Genomic DNA, 24,836 nt, shown 5'->3' with positions numbered 1-24,836 from the left:
CTGTCACTAATGAGGCATTATCACTGCAAAGGAAGTGAGTACTGCCCAAAATTCTTTATTAGTCACTTGTATCAAGCTCGCAGAATAAGAGTGTATCAAACACAGGGTGGCTATGCACCACCAAACATATGTGTTTTTCAGATGCCTACACAGGAGAGAGGAGGAGTGACTGAGGTTGGAGCTGCCACACCAAAGGAAGGGAAATGCAATCACTGACTACTGCTGGGACAGTCTACACTCCTGCAACTCCACAAGGAGAATGTATTTGAAAACTCAGGGCTGACAGGCTTTAAAAAAAAAAAGAAAAAAAGAAGCCTGTGATGAATTTCAAGCAAGCTTCAGCTGGAAAATCCACTCTTCTCATACATACCCTCTCCATGCAAGCTAAAGAGCATTCACCAGTTTTCCTAAGTTCAGCACATATGCTAAGGGGACTGTGACTGGGGAAAAAACCCAAACCAACAACTATGAGATGCAGTCTGTAAAAATACTTGGGAGATTAGGGTTTCTCTGGATTAATTTTTACTTCTTCTCTGACCACAAGAAAAATAATAAAGTAGAGCTTCTTTGAAGATGATATAAAGGAAGACCATCTGTGTCACTCATGCACATCCCTCACTTTCTCTAAAAAGATGACTTATTATTTCAAAGACATTCCTATATACCACCAGGTGTGAAAAGTCTTATAGCCCAGAGCCACACTGAAAAAGCCATTTCAATTTCATTTATTACTTTCACACACCAGAGCTGCAAAGCAGGCAAAAACACAGAGGGAAAACTCTGCACTTTATTAAGTTTTTGAACAGAAATGTTTATTCAAGTCAGAACTAAAGTTCCACACCGCCTTTAAAGTTCAACTAACTGATAGGACTCAAGGAACCAGAGTAATCAGATGGTAACTTAGCAGCTGTTGGTAACAAGAATAAACCCTGACACTTGGATATTTAATATATTTTTAGATTTCAATAAACTGCCTCTAATTTAAGACATATAACAGGGCCCATATTTATTCACAACACAGCACCAGCAATGGGGTAAAACACAACAGCTGGTGTTGAATTCACTTTGTCCAGGATGTGAGAGTTGGGCCTGGGCCGCTGTCAGGAGGAAGAGCTTGCTGGAGCGGGACCTTCCTGGCACCTGAGGTTGTCCAATCCTTGCTCATGCATCTTCATATTCACATTACAAAATGCAGACGAGGTGAGTTGCTACACAGTCTCTCTGATACTCTCCTTCAATTATCTCACACTTCACAGAAGGCCACTAAGCCCTCTTGTCCATCTGAGCAGCCCTACTGCCTCTCACCCCGGTCCAGCTCTTCACTCTTGGAATATCATTACAGAGTATGTTCCCTTTATTACAGCTACCTGAGAAGAAATAATCCTTGAACCTAGCAGACTTACATCTGTTATAGCAAGCAACAACTGGCCCTCAATTACGAAACTAAGTGTTTTCTATTACGTGCTTAGAGACAGTTCACTCTCTATTTAAAAAAAAAATCATACATAAAAGCAGTTTTTAAAATAAAAAAGCATTTATAAACAGAGAAGGAAGTCACATTTCTATTTATTTGATACCCTTTTCTTGCATCTGTGAATATCTCCACAATGTACATATTAAACACTTGTAGGAGGCATTGATGGAAAGATCAACCCCCCTCCCCCACCCCAAAAAAAAAAATCCAACAAAAAACCACAGTGCCTACTCCTAATAATTTAAGATAAAGAATAACAGGTTCATTTAGCATTTTACAGGATAACAGAAGGGAGTGAGAGACAAGAGTATTCCAAAATTAGCTCTCTTTTTTGTTGTTAGATATTGATGACTATGATTGCCACACATCGTTAACCAGTTCTTCAACCAAATCAAAAGCAGTCAGAAATAAAATGAGGAAAAACAACCCTGGGGCTATACTTGAAATGATAAAATGCACATATTTTTAACCAGATGGTTTTCCCTCTGAGTTACAAGTTTATAGTATGAAATCATTACTCCACCATATTAAGTATTGCTACTGTCTAGCTTGCACGTTTTTAAATTCTAAGAAATCCTAACTGCTGCATCACCTGCAGCAGAGACTTTCAGGGAATGTTAAGAACCAGGACATTAATCTCTCCAGTGTGAATCTGTTTATTGCACCCCAGAGTCGAAAATCCCATCAACTCTGCTAGGGTCTCAAGCATACTCAGTGAGGTTAAATATTCAACAGGATAATTTGTTTTGGCTGGAATGGAGAAAGTAAAGGAAAACAGACAGAGAAAGGGAAAAATACACCATTTTGTCGAGAGATGACGTTAAGTTATGGAGCCTTGCCTAGACAAAATATCTCATTGAATCAGTCAGTAGGTAAGGATTCAGAGCACACTTTTAGGAGCCTCTAGGTATGGCATAAACCTGGAGTAAGACCAATTAGCCAAAGCAAAAATCCTGGCTGTAGTAACTTCATTCCCTTCTGAATGTGCAGATATAACCCCTGCTTAAGTCAGAGGTAACATCATAGATTCCCTCCACATAACTTTATGGGCTTGAAATACCTATGGAAGATATTAATGAAAAATAAACACGACCTGTGATAGATAAGGCCTTTTCAAAGCTGTGAAGCACCAATAACAGTTCAGAGCTCAGCTGCTGAAGGACATTTTTAGAGGCCTTCATAAGGATGACTCTGACCTTTAGCAGGCTGGACCCCCATCCCATGCAAACATATTCCCACCTCAAGATCCTCTGATAAGCATCTAAAATAAACCCATAAAAATGTCTGAAATAAACCCTTATGAATCCAGTTCTAAGAGCACTGGTTTAAAGCATCAAAACCCCCTAAAACTGGTCCATACATCTCTCTGAATGTACATGGTTTTGTTCAGCCTCTCTTAAAAACGCTGCAACCAAACCAGCAATATAATAACAAGCAGAGAGTTGCCCGTCCAATTCAGCAGTCCTCAGGAAACCACAGTTAACATCTGTGACTCGATTTCTTTCAAAACAGAGACAGGACATCAGGCCTCATTAAAACACCATATCATGGTGTCAGCCTATGTTTCATGTCCTTCTGAGAACCCGTTTCTCAGAAACAGGGGAGCACAAATGTTTGGCCTTCTAATTCACAGCAAAGAATTATTTTACAAGACATTTCAGTAAATGAGGATAGCATATCAAATACTATCTCTAAAAAGAACAAGAGCAAGTTGCTATGTATTTTTCAGCAATAATTAACTGACCATCAACCCTGCAATGCCACTTACTTCCTCTCCTGTGACAACTGTTTTACCTCTCATTTCAATATGCAACAGCCTGACAGATAAAACGGCAAACAGCTTTCCGGATCATTGTCCCCAGACTCAGATACAAGCTGTATTAATGTTCTTTTCCCCAGTGTTAAATGTTTTTGATAGCTAAGAGAAAGGCTTCATAGTGTAAGAGTTAGTTGCTGGATGAGGGCATCCCACTGTGGGCTGTATTTGGCATTTCTTTCCTATAATGTGAAAGCATGACACCCATTAGTATAATTGAGATTTACAAGCCTGCACAATGAAGCAAAACTTATAAAAGACCCAAGAGAATGAACATAAGCTATCATCAACAGGGGAGAATTTGACACATAAGCCATAACGCTGTTACTAGAGCGTTTCTGGCTTTCATGAAAAACAAAATTTTTGGTAACGTTTGGTATTCATATAGTTCCTCTACTTTGTATTTTTATCTCACACTAGTTTTTGAAACCAAAAGTGAAAAGCCAAAGCAAAGAAAAGTCATCCTAAAACATGATACAAGCACACAGTAATAAAATAAAAAAATCTTTGGAAGGGAGAAATTGATGTAATAAAACCTTCAGGGAGACAGATGTGCAGGTCTTCATTTTTTCAGCTTTTTTATTAGATATTTTAAAGGATCAAACTTATGCAGATGGCACAATCTGACTAACTTCATTTGCTCTGAACTACACTTGTGAAAGTACTATTTTTAAAAGAGTCTATTTCTTTCAGTGCAGCTCAAATTGCTATCAAAACCTGGTAAATCTAAGCTATGGTTCTCCATTTGTCCACTAGAACTTTGCTTTTTTCAAGTCCAAAGGGAGTTCAAACACAATGACTTATCTGCCTGAAAAGCTGCCCACATGCTGCTGTGTTATTTTAACTGACACTGTCTTCGCAATCTCACCTTAATAAACTACCAACATCCGTTTACATCAGGAACAAGTCATGCTACCTGGCTCAAAAGCAAGGACTGGTATTTATAAATCTCCCCAGATTGTGTCCCCAGGCAAAATGAACAGATGCCCACATCAGCAGAGAGGCAGAATTAAAAAACTCAACTGTCGTAGACATCTAACTTGTCTAACCCTTTCTATCCCTCAAACACTGAGGGCACTACACAAGCAGTGAAACAAAAATACAAAATACCTGTTGGGAGTGAAACTACAAATATAACCTCTGATACTAAACCAAAATGACTGAAATGTTGACACAGAGAAGAAAGCAAAACAAAATAAACCAGAATTTTTAACCTAAGTGTTCTTGTTTTGCAGATGGGAAAATGTAGTCCTGCAATGTAATCATACTATTCCTACTTTGAAAATAATTAATGAAAGTGTTAGAGAGCAAAGCTTGATCCCTAAATCTTGACACTTTTAGGGCCAGCAAATTTTGGTAACTTCTATCCAAGAGTTGTAAAAGGAAAGGTCAAGAACACCTGGGAACTTAATGTGGTGTTCAATGAATTTTGAAACAAGAACTATTTCCAAGAACTCAGAAAATTCAGTGCTGGCAGACTTTGTATTGGAAGCTCACAGAACATCACAGTCATGTCAGCTTGACATGATTCAGGGTGGGCAGGAAGGGAAACAAGGAAGGACAACTGATATTAACCAGGCTGGTAAAAAATTAACAGCAGGAAGTATGGCCAAAGCCAAGAGATCCTATCTAACGAGATTACATTTTTCACATTTTCTAATCACATTTCCTAATTAGATTGCAAGTTTGACCAGAAAACATATGGTATATTTATGACACATTTAGGTTTTTTAAGGCATGTATCTTGGCACATTTTTATGAAGGATGATTCTTCTAAAAAATCAAAGCTATGCTCATTCCTCTGATTCAAAACCTGATAACTGAGAGAGCTGAAGTTACAATTATAAATGAAGAGCCATTAGCAAGCAGGTACATTTCTACCAAAACTCTCTGGAGGTATCAGTTTTGTCCCTTTGGCACTGAACATTCTTACAAAGATTTGAAAGAAAACATGAAAATGCTCCTGGTCCCATCTGCAGACAGTACAAACACTGCAGAAACACACCTTTCTCAGGAAGTCAAGTGATAAGACACAAACCACCACAACCGTTTGTTATCTGAGCTCCAGTAAACAGCACAAATTTCTGTATGTCCCCACAAAAATCCACACAACAGAGAAATTAAGCTTCTGGAAATAGGGTGAAGTCTGCAAAGCAGCAACTCTGAGAGTCTTGGTGTCACCTTAGGATGACTGAAAACTGCCCTTAACATATGTCTGCAGTCAAAAGGGTTAACACAATCCCAGGAGATACACAACAGACCTGGGAATCTCTCCTGGCACTGCCACGTCTTGTTGCAAGTGCTGCTTGACATCTCTTCTGATGGCAAAGCCACTTCTGCTTTGTCTAAGCAATACATTTACTCCATTTTCACCAACATCTGGGCTTTTCCCAGCACAGAAAAGCTTTGCTGGAAACCAGGTACCAGACTAGACTTGACTTCTTTCTTCAGAGCTGCCACACCTAATTACAAGACAAAGTATACACTTCAAAATTGCACATTGCTACCCACCTACCACACAGTATTTCATAATTTTCTCCATGGTCTTCTTGTCTGTACAGCTAGAGCTTAACTTACTCAAGATATACTTCTGCCACCCTCTTATTTCACCTGTCAGTGTTGATTTGCTCACATGAGCAGGCTCACTTAGGTTTTCTCAGAAACAAGGGAAAATACATCTTTCTCTCTGGCACAGTGACTGCCACTGCTTTACGCTTCTCTCCAATCTTTCTATTTTGGCAAATCCAATGCAGCACTTAACTTTCTTCGCAAAGGCACACACAGCTCCTGAAAATCAATGATCTGAACTGTCTAAACCTGTCCCCATTATCAGCCCTTCAATTACAACTCTCTGATGTGTGTTTCTGCAGTGACACACACAAAGTGTTTTTAGGACAGAGTATAAAGTAGAAGGAAGGGATGTGTGTCAGCAAAGAATATCCTAGGAGTTTTAAACCAGGCTCAAGTCAGTCCTGTCCTAAGGACACAAACTTTCTATTTTTCCCACTAAGCTTGAAAGCATTACAATTGCAAGCAGGAACAACACAAAAAAATACAACTGCTTCAAATTAACTTTGACTATATTCCCAGGGGATTCTTCCCAATGCCTCCTCTCTTTCTTATGAGCCTGTTATTTCAATACGTATCATCTGTAGCCTGCTGTAGTTTTCTGAACGAAATGAGATTGTTTTCTACTTTAAAATTAAAATGGATTAATTTAAAAAAAACAAAACCAACCAGCCAAACAAAAAACCACAAAACCCCCAAGCAAACACACAAACAAACAATAAAAAAAACCCCAACCACTGTGGATGTGTGCAAGCTGTTCTGATAACAGAAGTACAGAAATTGGGAGTGTACTGGTCTTGCATTCTCATGTCAGACATCCAATTTCCACAGCTGCTTACACCTCATGAGAGACAGCAATACAGAACAGTCTGAACTGCAGCAGGCAGACTTCAGCTGTCACAGGCACCACCTTCATCTGTAACCTTCACCCCTCACTACTGCCCAAAGACGAAGTTGCTATTCCCAAACGTCCCACTGTCTGCTCCTTTCCATCCCTTGCCTCTCATGCCTGTCTCTTCTCATTCCTTACAGAGTTTATCAGACATGATTCCAGATTTCTCTGATAGGTTTGAAAACTTGCCTGTACTCTTATTTCTACCACTAGTAGTTACAGAGACAAGTAGTTCATGTCAAATCTTCTACTAAGCAACAACTTCAGTTTCAAATGGTACTGAACTGTATTCAATAAAGCCCCTAGATAGCGACAGTACTTCTGCACACAGTTCTTGACCACACAAGTCACCTGAGCTACACTGAAAATGCTGACATTATAGTCTTCAGTAAACCAGATTATAGATCCCACCCTTGTGTGACAGTCATGTTGTCTAACAATCCTGCAGAAATGGAATTATTTAAAAGCACTGCATTCTTGCTTCATTATATGCAAGGAAATCTGTATTAACATACTCAAAGATCTAAAATTCTCTGAGCATACAAAAACATTCAACATCACACTCTGGTGTTTACCCTTTTCTTGGCTATGCAACAAGAGCAGAACTTGGCCCTTAGCTGTGACCAACTTTCGCAAATAATCTTATCATTTTCTATGGCTCAAAAAATGTTTAGCTTTTAACAAAAATCCCCGCTCTTCTCAAACTCCAAAAGCCCCATGAGATACTATGCCAAACTACTGCTGTTCTATTAGAGCTTTTACAGTAAATTCATGTGCAAAACCAAATCCTCTGCATTTAAATACTGTCTTTAATTTGTGTATCACAACTGGGTTGGGCAAGCAGCCACTCAGCTGGCTGGGCAGAGGAGCCAGCTGGCCAGCTCATGGAAGGAACCTGTCAGAGACGGCCCACAGAGGTAGCCAAAAAAACACAGCAGGGTCTCCAGTAGCACCCACTGGTCCCTCATGGGCACCCACCACACTGAATCACTGCTGCCCAGCTCCAACTATCACTCCTCCAATCCTAGTCCTGTCCCCACACCTCATCTCTAGTGGGAGCAGTTCTACCCACTCCCCAGATTTAAAAAATCTGGCACAGCTAATGAGTAAAAACCAACACATTTTATAACCTGGGACTACTTTCTTTTTTCCTGCTGTATCCACAGAATAGAACTGCCCTTCTGGGTAACCTTTGCTCTGGTAACACATAGAGCAACACACAGAGCTGTATCACAAATCAGCCATTAAGTTTACACTGCTGCAGAAGACAGCACATTTCATTCTTCAGCATTAGAGTAAAACAGAAAACCAGAGCTGGTCTCCTCCTCAGCCTCTGTACAAGACAGATTTGAAAGCTCTAAGGGGGTATTTTCTGTGATGTCTTCCAACACCTATGCAGAGTCAAGTAATTAGAATTTCTTGTTGTTCACATCAGGTTCACCTCTCTGTTTTTAATTCAGTTGCTGGAGCACAAGTTAGCCTTTCAGAGGTTTAAAAAAAGCAGAGACTACAGAGTAAGCACCATGTCTGCTGTCTGACTAAAACCAGTGCAAGTCTATGCAGAAAAGAATCCAAGCCAGAAAGTAAATAGCTTGCTGCCTCACATACTTGCTCACTAACTTCTTAAAGTGAAAGATGACCCCCAAAAGCCTTTCCAGCCCTGGCAAACTCCTCAGAAAATAATTCTCTAAAGAGTTAATCTGGCTCTTATATTGCAGAATTTAGCATGCAAGTACAGAATGCCCAGGCTTCTCTCTCTGCAACTCCGGTGCACTGCGATCATGTAACAAACCAATGTAAAGATACATTATCTTACTTCAGCAACAGAAAGCAATGAATTTGAATCCTTCATGAAACCAACACCAAAAAAGATACATGATAGTCCTGCAAACTGTAGTACTACTAAGCCTTTTGGACAAAGGGTTAGTGAGCTCCAGGGCACTCTGGGCAACATCTACAGTCACTCCCAGGTTTCCCCACTCTTGCTGACAGGCAAGGATATGGCCCCGGGAGACACTAACAAAAGATGCTAAGCAGTAATTGGAGCCTATCTAATTACAAAAGTCAGAGACTGTATTTCGACTAACTTGTACCCCCATCACCCCTACACTCCCTCAGTGTATGAGACCTCTACTCTCAACCAGCCTTCTCCTGCAATCAAATATTTCTGATACTGCCCAAAGGCACAACAGCGCTTTGCTGAAGAGAATAAAACGATGCCACTGGGGGGAAAGGTATGCCCAGACTACCTCCAAATCCAATGCCCTCCTTGTTTTGGACTGGAGAGGTCATGCAAGCAGTTGGCCGTAGCAGCAAGAAGAGGTCAAAGGCAGCAAAAAAAGCCAGAGCAAGGGAAGAAGAGAAGAGGCCTGACCCACACCACACAGAGCAGAGTGAGAAGTCACAGCTAAAAGCTGATACTACTCTAAAGAGTTGCACTTAAAAAGTAACACAGCATCAGTGTGTCACTCATGAAGGGACAAAAGGGGTCTTAAGACAAGGTTTTGTGAAGACAGAGATGTTAACTTTCTTCAGGCATTATACATTCTAAGGTACAACTAATGGATACAAAATATTCCAGCAACTACAGTAGGACCAAAGCAAAAAGAAAATTTTGAACGAAATTCTTTTCCTGTTTCATATTGGTAAAAACAATTGTGATGGACTCGTGTTCTTTAGTGCATCCTGCCTGAATGATGCAGCAACCCTCAATGCTCTGCTCAGAAATTCTTTTAAAATGAAGACTGGCCAAGAAGACATGATACAATCACTGCTCCCCAGGGCTCACTGTTTAGAGTGGACAAGTATGAAATGTATTTGCACCAGGTTCATCTCAGAACAGGACAAAGAAAGATGTCAGAAAAACATCCCAAGCCCTGCTTGGACCTCATGCTTGTCTCCTTCCTTTCACTGCAACAAATGCCAAAGTGCTTGCTGTTGTGGGCACTGCACGTTTTTCATACCAATGTACTGAGATGCTCTCGCCTGCTTTTCTGAGCTAAACCACCCAGTAACCCATCCTTAGTTCCCTTGAAGGAATGAGGTTAGGCAAAAGTCTGATGAGGAAAGGATGATATTGGATCTGGTTCAGAATACAGTCCTCATGCAAACCCTGTTTTCAGGATCCACTTCATTTTGTCTTGCTGTAGTGTGGTGATCAGTACAGAAACACTTAATACTAAGGAACAGAAATGCTTCAGCTAGGAAGGCAGATGGGACACCCTGAAATAAACCCTTTGTAAACCCTTGAAATAAACCCTTTGCTTTTTGCCCAGAACAGCGTTTTCTGCCACAAATAGCATGTGCCAGATTCCCCAGCTGCGAAGCTGAGTTACACCACTGCAGAACACCCCTTGATGCAAGCCCTACAGGAATACTGCTGTGCTCACTCTCCCTTGGATGTACACACACTGTGCTGCCTCAGCTTCCATGCGTAACAGCTCCCAGACAACTGAACTTTATGCCTGCCAAGATCTTTCCTCTGCAGTCAATTGCATGAACAACGCCCTGTCCTTCTTTTTTTTCCCCTTTGTCTTAGAGTTCTATTTCTCCTTTACTGCTTGTCTCTCCTCCCTTCCTGTATCACTCACAAGTGTGTTAACTTAGCTCATGTTCAGTATCTCACTTGGTTAAGAAGCCTTTGGGTAATTGTGGGGCTATATCTGGGAAAGGTGTTGGTTCTATTTATTTATATCAATCACGTTATGTAGACCTATACAAATACCTATACAAATTTTACTCTTCATATCCTTAAAAGAAAGGTAAGGTTGAAGTGAACAAAGGCCACTTGCAAGGGACACAAGATGTTTATCAATCAGATTTCAGAGTAGTGTTAAAAGCGGATGTCTTGACTTCTTGAAATCTCACCTTCATACAGGGCCGAATACATCTAAATCACGTCCCACAGTTACCGTATCTCTTTATCCTCCAATTTAAAACTTTATTTATGTTTTCTTAGTTTTTCAGGTCTTTCCAAGAACATCAGCCTGCTTGTTTCAAGAAAGACTGTGAATCCTCACAAATCACTGTGGTCTCAGCACTCAAAACAGAATTCAGGTAGCTTGAAACAAGACAAAAAAGGAAACCCTAAATCCACAAATCCTGTTGCCAGTTCTACCTTAAAAAACTAAACCTCACATAAGAAGGAAAGGACTGTCTCAGACCAACATCTCTTACCCGCATCCTATTTCTCAAAACTGCTGAAAGCAAACACCTGGAGAACAGTAAAATAAGATGTGATACTTCCCACAAGTTCTTACCCTGTCTTTTTCAAATAGAGTGATGAAAAATACCTGTTGTATGCTGAGTGAACCTTCAGTCACATTCTCCCATATTTTTCTAATCTCTGCTCAAATACTGGGATCTTTTTTCTTCCCCTCTCCCCCCACCCCCCGCCAAGGTAGGGGGAAAAAATTACAAAAAATCTCCACAAAGTATAAAGCAAATATATTCAAGTCTTAACCTCACACTTCTAACAGATGAGCTTTTAAAGTAGAAATTTCTATTATTTGCTAAGTCTGTGACCCTAGACTCCATACTATGACACTTGAATTTTCTCCTCTTCAACACCACACCTACCATTTCCTGGTTAAGGATACAACATCCCGATCCTTCCCTGTACTGATAACACATTCTAGATCTGGATCCTGAGCGAAGTTCATTACACATTATTGATTCTTGTCCCATGAATACCAAGAAAAATTTTAAATAAAAGCAGCCCCAGAACAGAGACTTAAGGGACCACATGAGAAGTCTTTTTTCTCCCAATAATACCACGGAACTGCGATGTGTAATGCCAAGTGACACAGTGCTCTGAAACACAGAGCTATCAGCACCCTTGATTTGTCCCAAATATGCAAGAGAAAATGCTACACACAAATAAATACATACTCACCTTGCCAGATATGTGTCATTAGCCCAGTTACTGGGATGTAGCCAGGTGCATAGGGAGGATGATGGCCAATTCCCAAATGCCTAACACAACTCCGGTTAGCAATGTCACAGTGGCACTTCACCAATGGGAGATGTACCATGCAAGTACAAATTAGTGACCTGATTTAATTCTGCATTGGAATGACAAATGACAGTGAAGAATACTACTCTGTTCCCTGTGGCACTGCTGCAGATCTAATACAGATAAACAGCTCAATCTACTGCCATGCTCAGGTTAAACACCTAAAGAGACCTTGTCTTGTAATCAGGTTAAAAAAATTAAAAAGAAAGGCCCTAAGAACACTGGTTGAAGTGTAAGGGTTTGGGGGGAGGGGAATGGGTTAGCGAAGGCTTTCTGCTTTGATTTGACTTGTACAAAAATAGCCTGTGTAAGGGCTAAGAATACCAGTGGCAGATGGACAATTCACAAATTCCTATACTTCACAGAAATCCATTCACTGTGAGAATCTGAGCTATTATGCCTAATGTGTTTTTCTGATTTGGGCTTCTAACTCTCACAACATTTATCCACTTACAGGCTTTGTACAACACTTCATCTCTGTGTTCTGCATCTTGAGTCTTCACACTGGACTGTCTGGATGAATTATGGCTTTCAATTCAATTGTTACATAGGACTTTACAGTTCAAAGAACAGAAGTTCTTAGTAATGGGGAAACACAGAACATTTGTCAAAGGATGAAAAAATGCAGCTCAGTTCAGCTAGCTCCAGTCTCCATAAAGAAGCTTGACATAAACAAACTTGGCTTGCTTGTATTTTAAAATATCTAATTGTCATTCAGTCCTTTACAGAACACATTTCTTGAGAAAGCTTATGATAATCAACTTAACTAGAAATAGTACCATATAAAGCAACATTCAGAGCCATAACATGAAAAGATTATGCCAAAAGCTGCTCTGCTGCCTTGCCAGACGATGACGTATCCTAATTACGAGAAAATGGCCAGAAAGATAACACAACTGGGTTGGAGATAATACTCCCTTCTAATGACCAAAGCAATTCAGAGCACTGCTGCAAAATAAATTCAATAGCCTAAAACCTCACTTGGGTAAATAACTGTAGCTGATGATCTGGCATGACATTTAATGAATTTAATGTTTATTACTTCTATTTGATCTTAATAAAATATTAATATTTAATTTTATATTCTTTGAATATACATTTACCACTTTTTCTGTCAGACAGTGATTACTACTGCAGGCAGGGGCTTTGTGGTTAGTCGCAGCTAATTTACGCTCTCCAGTTTCATTCCCTCCTTAGGTTTGGATTGCTTGCACAGGTGCAGTAATGGTCACTTAGCTTTCTAACTCTTCCTTGGCATTTCTCTCCTGAACTGCTACTACTCTCAGACTTTTGATCTCTTTTCCAAAGCCAAGTGAAATCTGTTTCCTGATTTGAAAGAGAACACTTAATTGGATAAACAAGTGGCATGTTGTCTCTGTAGCTTAGCTAGCAATAAATTAAGAAACATGCAGTTCTCCATGTAAGAAGAAACCTATACTTGTCTAATTTATCCCTTTTTTTCTGACAGCTGTGACTGGGGTTCTACCTCCAAGAAGCAGCAGTAGCTTGTGCTGTGCATTTCAACGAAAAAAGGATTATAACACACCTGTTGTTTTTTGACAAGCATCTGCCACCAGCTGTGATTTAACTACATTATATAAAGATACAGCAAAAAATCTCAGCAAGTACTCAGCCACTCCGAACTGACATGATGTAAAAACCTATTCAGAGAAAAAATACAGTTTCTCCTTTTGATTATAAGTTATTTAGAAAAAGACAACAGCTGTTGTAAAATATGCAGGCAATGAAGGTCAAACACTTTGGTGTTGTCTACAGACACAGCAAAAACAGTTTAATGAACATTAAGATCTACTGAGGCTCTTCGAGCACAAAGATGAACAAAGAACTTCCAGACTCCATATAGAAAATAAAGCCAGAAAGAAACTGGTTTTAAAAGAATTACTCACACCTCATGGCAGCAACAACAACCAATTTTTGCTTTCCACTCCATGCACAACTTTCAAGAGAAGGCACCTATATTAAAAAACAGATACAGCAAAAATACTCCGGGTTGGTGAAAACCTGTTATATACCCTGTGCCGTAAGAACACAGCAATGGCCAGACTGGATTAAAATAAAGATACTTTCAACTCAGTAGTTTTCATAAGCAGACAGGAGCAGGTTTTTATGGAAAGGCTGCAAGAAGGGAGCAAAGATAAAAGGACACAACCCCTGACCTCCAGATGTTCTGGAAACCTTCCAGTTTGGGATGTCTTGAGTTAAAGATTACTTTCTCATCTCTTTGCTGGAGTTCTTCTCCACCACTTGCTCATTTTCTCCATTTACTTCCCTGCCATTCAAGACACCTCATTGTCTACAAATTTACCCATCTTACAGATTCAATTGAAATGATAGTTTAGACCTCACAGTTAGAAATTCAGCAATTTTATATTAATTAATTTGCAAAAGCAACTCAATGTTTATTGTGGTTTTTTTATTAATAATGAAGCTTCTCTGCTTCAGCTTTTCTCCTTCAACCAATTTCCTTGTCTTTATATCTGGATTAAAAATTAGTTTACAATCTGTTATAAAGGATGACAGAAAACTCTAAGAAGCTATTCAATAGAGTAAGGACAAAGGACAACCCATAATCGTCAGAAAGCTCCTGAGACTGAACAGCTGGACAAGAAAGAAAAAAAATGTAATTAATAGATTAATGAAACTTGATACAGCATTGCACAGTGAGGGGGCAAAGGCAGCATATGGATTCTGATCTACCTGCTACTGTGCAGAAAGAAACAGAGCTGCTGTTTCCATGGGGAAAAAAATTGGAACAATATAACAAACTAATCTCAACAGCTGTCCAACAAAGCTGTCAAGTGTTTGGAGCTACCAAGAAACACAAAAATAATTAGGAATATACTGTGTCACTGAGTAAACCATCTCAAACACTATGCTCAGTGTTTGATTGTTCACTGTGTCCTCCAAGACAACAACTTCAAGAAGCATCAAATGAAACTGATAGAAAGCTAGCAAAAAACAAATGAAGATACATCTAGATCAATTTTTAACTGTTGTAATTCATATGTAAAGTTACATATTTCTAATACTGAGTCAAGGGATGCCCAGAATATATGTGACATACTAATTCATCCATAGGTTTTCCTCCAAAAATTTGACCTGCGTTGAAAACAGAAGCAAGGATGACCAAACAGGAGATGTCCAACTGCCATGTTCTTACTCATATCTGGATATTTACTTAGTCATTGCTGGGCAGAGGATGCTGGATAAAACAGCCACTCACCCTATCCACAGCCTCCATTTTTATGATTTTGACCAGATTTGGTCCATGACTGTTCTAGATAAGGAAATACATAGAGTTAACACTGCGTACAAATTAGCAGATATTCAAGTCTGGACTGATCATTTAGAATTGTCTTTGTTTCAAATATATACATTTAAAAATGGGGTGGGAGGGAAGAGTGAAATTTGACAAAAGAAACCTTCAAACAAAAAGCTGTGTTGGTGTGTGAGTAAGGTTGTGGTTGGAATTTACAGTAACTTGCAGAACAAATTTAGATTTACTCTTGGGCTTTCCATGTATCAACAAGCACTTTATTAGGGTTTTGCTGTTTGCCATGAGAACTGGAACACACAATGAATGTGTTTAAACACAGCCACTGTTTAACCAAGACCACCAGCTTTTCATGACTACTTACCTGCTTTTAATGCTTGTCCTTTTCCAGAGACAGTGTGTATATAAAACACCTAAATATCCCAGACTAAATCACTAAATACATACATTCTGTTGCAATTTGCAATTGAGTTGGGTAAGTCCATTGTTAAGCACAAGATTCTTGAAAAAAAACTACCAAGCACAATTTTTTTGGCCACAGCTTGGTAATAACCACACCATACAACAGGGCAGAAGCCTTCTTAGCACACCAAATAGATCTGAGCCCAAGAGCTTTAGCTGCAGTGCAACCGTTCTGCAGTGACAGAGCTACAGGTATGTATGTGGATTTGTGTGTGTGTTTTGTCTGATGCATGTGTAAATATAACCAAGTTCTGATGCTGACACTGTGCAGAAACTGCAGCTGCTCCTCTCAGACAGAAAGAGAACTGAAGAGGCAAGGCCTGATCTTCAGGCTGCTGGTTTTCAGCTGGTATCAGAAGGCAGGCTCACGCAGCTGCTGTAAAAGTACCACTACCCATCTATCCTCTAAGTGCAAGCAGCAGACAGAGGTATTTGGGTCTGTTGTTTGTATCACCCACTGCTGTTCACCACCAAGCATCCAGCTAGCATCTGTCTGCTCAGAACCAAAGCAAAACAGGCTTTTCTTGGTAATTTTCTCTTCTTTGAAGAACTAGAAAGTAAGACACGCAATTGGCAAGATTTGTCCCTATTGATGTCACATTACATGCATCACTGGCCAGGTATGTAGAAAAGTTTCAGTGCTTCCCCTCTCCTCTGCTCATTATTAATGATTACATACAAAGCATGTGCTGTGATGGGCAGCAGGTACAGCATGTTACTAATATGGCAACCAGTGCAAACAATTCTATTTACCTCCAAGCCAGACCATTCCTTTCAGCATCACGAAAATAGAGTAAAGAAAAATAAAATTCTATGAACAGCTTTGCTCCCCTACAGATTTGCTTATTACATGTATTCCATTTTCCCAGTTAAAGCAATTTCCTCCAATCCCTCCTGAACTCCCAGCACTCCTCACCATCAGCAGGGACATGTTACCTCGCTCACGAACAACTTACAGCTGTGCTGAGCCACTTGCCAAGCTGAACATGTACATCCATCATCTCACTGATCAAAAGTTCCCACCTTTACCTGCAAAATTCTCAAGAATTTAATGGCTTTGATACCTCCACTTCTCTTTCAGAGAAAGAGCCAAAAACTTTCAAAGATACTAGAAGATATGAGAAGAAATAAAAAACAGACCATTTTACAAACTTTACATTATTAAAAATCAAAGCAAAATAGATGTTATGCATATTTTTTACTTCTGCATCCTGAACCTGAAGTAACAATCTCACGGATTTCCCTCAGTAAACATAAACTTTTTTATAAAAAAACACCAAAGTAATGAAATCTTGACATAGCAGATTGATTACGAAGACTCATGGAAACTGGAAATATGACTGACAGTTCTGTACGCCAACACTATTCCTAAATATTTAGCAAATATGTATGTAGATACATATTTAAACAAGAGATTAAGATTCCTTAAAACTACATAAAAAGAGTCACTCTTTCATATTCTCAAAAAATCATTCCCTTAAAGGAGCATTCTAAATATGGGTACTCCATCCAAACCAGCTCATAAAGACCAATACTTTTTTTAACCTACTCCATCAATGATCCTTCCAGTAAAATGTAACCACGTTGTTTTAAAAGCTCCAGTCAGACCCAGCTTCTGGTTTAACAACTTCACATTGGTTAAAGGTGGCAAGGCCAAAAGCAGGAGCCACAGACACAGCCAGATTCTCATGTATTGAGATCACTGATGAGATTCATTTGACCTGTCAATTAGAGTATTTTTGCAGACAAAAGACCGGGGGAAGGGAGCTGGCAGATGGATAGTTGAAGTTCAAACACAAAGAAAAGGGATGGATGTTAAAGTACTGCAGCATATACTAATGAAAGTTTGAAGGATGAATCTGTTGGGGGATGGGGGTAAAAAAGCCCCACAGACCACCTTGTCTTTGGATCATCTTCAAAATAGACAAACAAAACTGTGCAACACAACCACAGTGCAACCACAGCACTAGTCAGTCAAGGAGAATATCCAGATACTTACTACTGTTGTGGAGAAACAAGGCAAACCAAGCATTACAAAGAACAGATGCAGAGAAAAAACTGCATTTACTTTTAGTGTATGTTTTTCTGCTTGCAGTATTTTCCATACTACTGCATGTGAGAAGAGATGTACAGCAGCCACACAACCAAGTTACTTGGCAGGTCTTTCCTTCTTTAGGATTGCCAGAACAACCCAAATTGTAACAATCAGAATGTGGAAGCTCCATTGTAGCCAGCCAAGGAGCAATTCCCACCCCGAGAAAAAGGCTGGCAGCTTGACTTCATTCCTGCCACTCTCCGAACACCGTACTCCTACACTTTTGGTTCCATCAGATTATCCCTAGCCAGATAAACCAAAAGAGGCCGTGGTGGAGATGTCACTGACACCTAAGCAAAAGACACAGCTGGCAGGTAGAGCCATCCGACATACTGCCGAATAGAAGCAGGACCCAGCCAGTACCGTCCCTCAGGGGAAAGACAAAGAAAGAAGCAAGAGACTGTCCTAGAGGAAGAAAGGAGAGATGAGCAAAAAGCAGGAGACCCCTGAAGAACTTTTGTTTTTGTCTCCCAGAAGCCTTGTTCACAGAATGGAATTCATGTATTTATTTGAGGAAGCACTACAGGAATACATTCCAATTCAACTCTTAAAATAACAGCCACCTGAACAGCACGTGTCCCCACATGTGTTCTGGGGGTGTCCAGTCACAGGTCAGGGATCAGTGCTGAATCCAGTTTCCGGTGGTCAAAAATTCAAGTGAGAAAAATGTTACATATACTCTGTCCTTAACTGTCTTTCTCACTGCCATGTATTTTGCCACTTTTAATAATCAAAAGACACTTCCATTTGAAGAGAAACAATTCTGCTAGCTGCAGGTATACCACAAGGGAATAAAAAGATACAGTTATTCTTCTGGGCTTTTGGAGTGATTTGCGTAGTGCTTCAGTTTTGCTAAACTCTGGTAACCACCTTTAACAACAGATTAACAAGCAAATGGTCAGTAATCAAACAGGCTCACATGCTGGGAGATTCAGAAGCAGATAAATACATGTATTATAAGCTTAGCAAGAAATTTTATTATTTCATTATTTTAGAACAAATATTATAAAACTGTTTTAAAAATTCATTTATTCTTAAACCTCATCTAAGGAAAACACCAAGTCCAACATGTTGAAGTATGTTTCCTGTATCCACAGGAGAGGAAAATCTAAACAGCAGTATTAGACCACTGTCATAGGGCCCAATATCACTGGCATACTGTTATGATACCTGCACAGAACTGTACAACTTGGGACAGATCATAAGACAGTACCATGTGGGTCAATATGAAAAAAGCATCTCACACTAACCAGAAAAGCCTATTGGCATGTAGCAGGAGAACAGAGGTCATGCTGAACTCCCCCAAACTGATGCAAATCTGCAAAAGATAAAATGCTGCCGGTAGATTTTATGCTACACTGAGGAGACCAGATTAAGGACATGGGTGGAACTGTGTGACTACCAGAGCTCACTCTGGGGCTTCATACAATGGTGATATCCAGCAATAAACAGTTACATTCAAGCAGAATTCAGTCACCATTCCACTTTGGTGACAAGCTTGTCACACATGTCAGGATAGACACAGATGTGCCCAGAGGTCCCACTTGGAGTATCTTCTACCACCTGCTACACAAACATACAGCCACCAATTACAGGTCCACAGAGAGCTGCCCTGCCTGTGACTCAGCACAGAGGGAAGAATGGAGGTGGGGGAAACCTTTCAAAAATCTTTTCAAAGGCACCCAGCACTTACTAAAAACAGTGATGCCCATTAGGACAGAGGCAACCTTCTGACCAGCTGGAGACAGCCAAAGCAGGATCTGCCCACAGGCCCTGTATGTCCAGGAGCTTACCAGGAGCTACGAGCTTATATGCACAGATCATGCTCAATTTCCGTACTAATGTCCTTTCAGTCCTCTGCCTTTTCCCTGCTAATGCTTGCATTGCCTTTCAAGATAAATGTATCCCCTCCCCCCCCAAGCAAATGTTGATTGACAGCTCTGCACTGTAAACAAGTGTCAAGGAAACAAAGCCTTAACAATGCTCTGTCATCTAAAAATACTATAAACAACATCTGTGTTATTGATGGATAAAAGAGGGCCTTGTTCCTAATGAAGAGGGTAGACTACTGGAGGAAAACTCAATTCCCAGCTCTGTAGGATTCAGTGCATATAAACCTACCATATTCATTCAACTTCACTGCTCCCTCCCAGCCCTACCAAGGGGACAACCTGACACCACTGCTCCAACACAAGGGATTCTCAGGACTAGCACAAAACTGACAATTAAGGCATTAGTACTGGAAAAGTTCATTGTAGCTTTCTGTGGAAAGGCACCGGGAAAACTCAAAAGCATGATTAGAACAGTGCCCTAAACAGTCTGCCAAGACAGCCAATCCAAACATCATTTTCACTCAAAGATACAAAAATGAATCATTTTCTCCCCCTACTTCATCTTGGAAGTTTTCCTGTATCTAAGTGATTTAATGTCTGCCCCCCCTTCCAAGTGCCACAGTCTGATGTTTCCTATGTTCTAGTAGTGACTTCCTCTCCGGGGCTCCCTCCTCCAAGTGTGACCCAAAACAAACAGCAAGGTCTGTCCCACTCTTCCCATGTCAACACATGCATTATTCAAAAAGGCTCAGAAGTGCAAAAGACTTTACTAAACAACTGACCCAGAGAGGAAGAGACAGAGCTTACAGCATCATATTCTTCAACCTGTTAAGAAGGGCATGATCTATTTATCATGAAAGGGAAACTAAGATTTCACAAGGTGTAAGAAAAAAATGGATTTGGAAATTACAACTTTTTTCCTCCAGATCTCTGATATAAATCTATCCTCTGTATTCTCTTGTCTAACTCTGACCAAATCCCTTTAAGAATCATTTTTTTCCATGTATACTTCTGAAAATAGAGACACAGTTACCTTTTTTTTAAAAAGAACAATGTCACACAATGACCATGCTACCCATTCTTATACCTCACAGCTATCACTCTGTTATTTTCCTTGCAGGCCATTTTGGGAACATAAAAAAACCATCAGCAATGCCTGTATAATGCCAAGGAAAGTAGGAGTACATTTCAAAGTGAAAATGCAAGGGAGATGAAAATCCGTTTCTATATTTTCTATGGGAGCATGTGAGTGATTTTTATGATAAACACAAACCTACACCACACATCTTTCTTTGGTTCTTACACACCACTATTGTCCTGGAAATTAAGAAACTGTCAAATACAAACCAAACAGAGTTGACATGAGAAAAAGTCATTCCAGCAAGAGGACTAAAACTAGGATTCCCCTCCCACAGGCATTTTTAGTATTTTATTTTGCTCCAATTCAGGCCACCACTTGTAAAACAGGGGTGAAAAAGATGACATATTCTTAAGCAATTCACTTGGACAAAATTACAAAATAATAATGCAACCATTCCACGCTAAAAATTACAACCGAAGGGATATTCCACAAAACATATTTATTTAATCAAATCAGTATTTTCCAGCATTATATATTTTTCAGCAGCTCATGACTAAGAAAGTCAAAAATTAGAAATTTAGGGATCACAGAGTTTCCTGTCATTCATTACCATGGTAAATTGGTGCTTCACTGAGCTTATTAAAAAAATGCTTCAGCAATGAAAGCACAGTAGGCTTCCATTTTATGATGTACCTGAAGTGTCAAGACAAAACAGCATCAGGGAAGGAGCATCACTAACATTCCTGTTCCCAGTATTTGAACGCTAAGACATTGGTTTTCACCAGCTCTTAGGTTATGAGGCTTGAGAATATCAGCACAGTTTTACTATAGTAAACAAGCTATCAATGTCTTCTCATGCCATAGGTTTAATATCTAAAGTAAGTTTCTCTAATTCCATGGTGTTTACTTATTCTCAGTTCTCCTTCATCCTCCTTCCCTCCTTCACAGGAACAAATAGAAAAAAAATCTTTTCAACAGTGTAGCGGGTTGAGTTCGTAACCGGGCAGAAACACCAATTAAATGTAGTGGTTTTGGTTAAAAATATTCATTACTTACTTATTTTCCTTCTGTGAGATAAGAATTAGGAGAAAAGCAAAGCAGGCACAAACCTTAAACAGTTGCAGTACAATGAAAGAGTTTTATTACTAATAGAATTAAAAGTAAAGAGACAATAACAAAACAAAATTAGAGCAAATCCCCCCCCCCCTCCAGCCAGCACTTCTCTCCTTTTACCTAGCTCACACAAGGGATAACAGAACATGGGATGTTAGTCAGTGTTCCAGTTCTTGAAAAGTCTCTCTCTTATGCTTAAGGGAAAAAAGGGTTTTTCCTTCAGTTGCACGTGGTTCCCAAACTGCCACCAACAGCAGATCCGCCCGGAAACAAACAATCTGCTGTGTGTAGAACATCTCTCCCATGAAAAATCTCACAGTTCCTTCACACTGCAAAACATGGGCCATCACATGGGGTTATTCATCTTTTTAAGGATAAGTTCTTTTGGCCTGCACACAAAGGCTCTTCTTCGCCACAAGTCTCTAACAGCCTCTTACTACTTTTATATAGCCTGGCATAGGCATTCTTCACAATCTTCACAGGCACACGAAGATACTCCATCCCCCCATGTTCTTCAAATGGATTAAAGAGACAAACAGTTTGTGGTATTACAGTTTCTTACCACGGCATGCAAGAAGGTTTCTTTTAAGCTGCGCGCCAGAATCGCGGCACCGCCCTCTTTTCTCCCATCGCCTTTTCCAGCTCCGTCCCACGGGACTCACTTCTCTTTCTCTCTGACTCTGACGTCGCCATGCTGAAGGGTGTTCTTGTTCAGGCTTTACGGTGAGGAAAGCCTCGCTCCCTTTGTGCTGCTGGCTGCGTGGTGTCTTCTTCAGTTCAGCACGAAGTGTGCTGGCTGCAGACAGGAGGCTCTGCCGGCTCCCGTTGACTCCGCCGGCTCCGCATGGAGAGGAGAGGGACCCGCCGGTCCCCAGAAGCCGCGCTGGATGGGTTTAGCTGTGAGCAGTCCATGGCTGGGTTTAGCTGTGAGCAGTCCATGGCTGGTTTTAGCTGCCTGTGGCTCTGGGACAGTCCCCCCCAGCCACCCAGGGTCCGTGCCACAGCGTTGGGAAAGGGGGAAAGGGGCAGTGGCCCCGGCCCGGCCCGGCGGGGCCGGGAGGCTCCGGAGCCCCCCCCACCTCCCAGCAAGCGAGCGCTGACAAAAAGGGGAAGTCCCGCCTTTCTGTGCAGTTTAAATATGTAAATTGTGAGAAGCGTAATTGGTCTTAAAGACTGTCCATCAACTCAGGGTCAACCCAATACAAACAGAAAACACACCTCAGAAAGAAAAAAAAAAGACAGAAACAGACTTGATGCTGAGGAGCAAAAAATTGCCGTTCACCAGGATGGAAATAAATCAACACTAGAGCTCAAAAATGTGGAGACCACCACAAACAAGAAAAGTTTCAGAAATGTTAGGTTTTTATTATGAAAACCAGATTGCATTTCTCATAGCTGGCAAACTTATTAATCAATAGATGTTTTCAAATAACACTGGATCTTCTGGAAAATTTTCAGGGTAAAAGCAAGAGAAATCACCTTTCCCCAGCTTGTGTCATTCAGAGGAATCAAGATACAGACCCAACTCTTACTGCAACCTCTTCAGAGTAGCAACTTCTGGACTTCAAAAATCATCACATCAAAACTATCATGTTTTTACCCAGAGGCAAAGCTCATTTATTCAACCTGAATCAATTTATGATAATAGATTTTCAAAGTTTCATTTTGTGGCAGGATAGGAACACAAAATCACAACAGCATTTTTCTGATACAAGTGTTTTATCAAAACCTTCAAGTGAAAATGAAAGTCAAAAAGTTTGTAATACAAATGAAAGGATAACTTTAAAGGATACTACCAAGATGAATCTAAAATGCAAATTGAGTTTTGTTTTTTTTAGTTCTTGTTGCAGACTAAATACTTCCGAAGACATAATGAAGATCTAGCACCTCATTTTTCAAGCTCTCATCCTAATGAAAAATAGCAAAGACATTATGGTAATGCACAAGAGAAAACAACCAAAGGAACTACTCATAGTTATGATTAGAGATAATCATATCTCCTTTTACTCACTGACCCTGTATGATCAAAACATGTTTCAGGGAAATTTTGGTAAGTTGGTCCCCACTGGAAGTGCTACTTAGAAAATCCCTGATCTTCATGCCTGTGGGACTGAAACTTCTGGCCTCAAGCAATGGTTTGTTTCTCCAGGAAACATGCCAAAAGTGTTATCAGCACTTGTGTAAGACTCCGAAGTTTCCCAATTCAAGTAGACCAGGGCTGTCTTCATGTCATTTCTCACACACTGCCAGAAGACCGACTTTCCATAGTTTCTGAAAGCTTCATACAGTTCAACAGCAAGGAACGTGCTTGATACTGACAGGTTGGCAGGGGAAGGTTACACTTTACACATATTCATCTTGGTGTTCAGGCTCAAAAATCAAACATCAGTCACCAGCCTGCTGCAGACTTGAGATGTGTTGGCCAAAAAGCATCAGTCCCTGCTTCACACGCTTTCCAACGCCGCCATTCACCACTCCAGGATCAAGGCATGAGAGCACATGCACGCTGCATGCATTTCATCATCACCTCTTCCTGTACACTCCACAAACCCTTTGGATTTTGCCTCTCACAGATCACATGTGCCATTTTACACACCTCCCTACATCCCCTTCACACTCAGGTAGCTTGTTTCTTCTTCCCCTCCTGACAAGGCAGGCTCAGCCTCATGCTCTAGCACAAACAGAAACCTAAGCTATGATTAAAAAAAACAAAGCATGGGGAAAAAAAGGGTTTCCATCTCCTTGTCTCAGTGTGAACCACAGGATACTGAGAAATGTTTGACTTCAAGCTCCAGCCTTAGAAGTGCTCTTTGACATGAGAAATGCCTAGCAGTGGTTAATTAATGGCTTGAATTCAAAGCTCTGACTAATGTTGCATCTAACCAATCATTTATATCTGAAGCAATTCATAAGGAAATGATTGCGTTTTCCCAACCTACCACCCGTGGGTTTGATTCACAGAGCAGTTTCAGTGCACTTGAATTACATTCCTTTCAGAGGAAAACAGAACAGAAGCTCACATCCAGATGTATTTGAAAGGCAATCCAACTATTAACAATGACTCGATATTTGGATGGCTTCAAGCTGTATGACTGATAGAAACCTTTAGTTCAGACCACCAAAAAAAAATAAACCTATCTAAAAAGTAAATGCTAAGGGGCCTCAGCATCACCTTTTGAGTTTCTGATTCTTCC

The 24,836-nt window shown here is 40.3% G+C and overlaps 1 protein-coding gene across 1 annotated transcript in view; it reads right to left on the bottom strand.

Annotated features, from left to right (window-relative positions):
• Positions 1-24,836, bottom strand: part of ADAMTS12 (ADAM metallopeptidase with thrombospondin type 1 motif 12) — a gene marked incomplete at both ends in the record, with an annotated part of 152,970 nt that overhangs the window by 122,848 nt on the left and 5,286 nt on the right. The gene's annotated exons all lie outside the window — the stretch shown is intronic.

The sequence above is a fragment of the Coloeus monedula genome (assembly GCF_965178545.1).
Source record: "Coloeus monedula genome assembly, chromosome: Z".
Classification (NCBI taxonomy): Eukaryota; Metazoa; Chordata; class Aves; order Passeriformes; family Corvidae; genus Coloeus; species Coloeus monedula.
The sequence above is the reverse complement of the archived record's forward strand: the minus strand, read 5'-3'. Positions and strand labels throughout refer to the sequence as shown.